This window comes from Hipposideros armiger, unplaced genomic scaffold (assembly GCF_001890085.2).
Source record: "Hipposideros armiger isolate ML-2016 unplaced genomic scaffold, ASM189008v1 scaffold_138, whole genome shotgun sequence".
Lineage (NCBI taxonomy): Eukaryota > Metazoa > Chordata > Mammalia > Chiroptera > Hipposideridae > Hipposideros > Hipposideros armiger.
In genome coordinates, this window is record NW_017731488.1 from 672,119 (window position 1) to 674,210 (window position 2,092).

A 2,092-nucleotide genomic window follows, 5' to 3' on the forward strand; every position below is an offset into this window, starting at 1 on the left:
TGGGAACAGGTGATGGCTGAGGACCCCAGAGCTGGGTGCTCACCTGTAATGCCAGTTATCTTTTCCTGGGTCCCTACTATTTGCCGTTGGTTTTCCATTGAGATCTTATTGAATTTAATCCTCAGGTCAACCAGCGGAGGGATGATGGGGAAACAAAGTGAAACTTATAGAACCGAGTCACTGGGCCAAAGGCATATATACTAATGAGAGTAGGGATTCCTCCTTCGGAGGTTTTCTCTGGGGTGTGGGGGTAGAAGGCCACCGCTGATTTGCCTAGAATGTCAATTATCTTGTGTAAATTCTATGCATTCATCCATTTTTCATTCATTCAACATATATTGATTGAACACTTGTTATGTTGAGACCTGGGACAGGCGCCATATGAGATTTATTTTCCCCCCCTGTATAGTTTCTGCAGTCCAAAAGCTTACAAATCCTTCCTACCTCATAAATCCTATCAACAGTTTATCTACTTTTCTTCTTTCCTTTCCTCTTTCCCTCCTTCCTTCCACCGGCCCACCCATCCTAGGCTTTGTTCCAAAAAGGAATTCAGGAGATTTAAGAGGCTGTTTCCATGGCTTTGGGGTAAGGCAGATTTTGGTTTGATTCAATCTCTGTCACTAAATAAAGAGCCAGGTGACCTTGGACGAGCTACCTCACCTTTCTGAGCCTATTCCTCTTCTGTACAATGGAGATAATGATGACAACTACTTCATAAGACTCAAGAGAATGCCGTGTGATACATGGAAACTCCATAGAACTGCACCTGGCCCGTACTAAGGACACTGTGTTTTAATGCACCTGACAATCATTTCACTGAGGGAGAAACTTAGGTAATGAGGAAGTGAAGTTGCTTGTCCACGGTTTTAGGCAGTCAACTCCAGAGCTCACTTCCTTTAGTAACTTGGCCAACACTCCAGGAATCATGTCCTTCCGGGTGAGTCATGTGACCCTATTTTACAGGGAGGAATGAGAAAAAGCATCTAAAGCAAGGATCATAGAGTAAGTGCTCAATAAATGATCATTTTAATTAAGTCAAGATCAGATCTGATTCCTGAATTCACTGCTGAGAGCCTGCAAGTCAGGCAGCCGCAATTTTCCACCCGTGTACTTCACAGGGAAGCTCTGAGTCTTTAATATCTTTATCTGCACCTTTGCTCCAGGAAAAATAGGGACACAAAGACCATCTAGTCGATGGACATTAAACTTGGTTTTGGGTAGGAATTTCAGGTTCAAAAACCATGCAAAATTAATGCAGAAAACTGGGTGGGCGAGAGGGGACGGGAAAAAATTTAAATCGTGTCATTTCCGCATCCACTGTTGACATTTGGGTATTTGTCCTTTCATTAACTTTTGGATAACCATGAAGTTTTAAAGCATTAGAAAAGGAAGGGCTATCGGCAGGGCCATCATGTCCAACGGTACAAGTCCCGTACTAGAAATGGCACCATGATTGTGCAGTGTACAACCTTCACAGACATATAACGCAACCCTGGCTCCCAGCACTTAGCTGAGTGGCCCTAACCTTCACTCCTCTCCAACACACCAAGAATGTCATATTCTTTTGGGACAGTGGCTCGTGTGTAGTCATAATCCTGGAAAGGAGAGGAAGGGATGAAGGACTGTGCCATCCTTCAGGGAACCAGATCATAATGTCTGGAAGAGGAATATTTCTTTTCCAGAAGTAATCTAGAAAAGAAAACCTAGGTGATTTAATAGGCAACTCCAGCCTTACAGTGATTCACTAATCTTGTCTTATAGAGAGGGAAACTGAGGGTCACACAGCTGGTAAGGGGCCAGGGCTCAGGATAATCCCTAACTTAGTCTAGTTCTATAAGAACAGAAGCAGAAAGACGTGGGTTCAAATCTCAACTCTTTCACATTAGCTTTTGACTTTTAACAAGTCATTTAACCCCTCTGAGTCTGCTTCTTTACCTGTAAAATGAGGTAACAGCTTTCTCATTAGACTTCAATAATAATTCAATGAGAAAAAAAAAGCTTTTCTCAAAATTATTCAGTGCTGTGTGTCAGGCACTGCACAATGCAATTCACATACATTACCTCATTTAATCCTCACAGTAATCCTATGAGG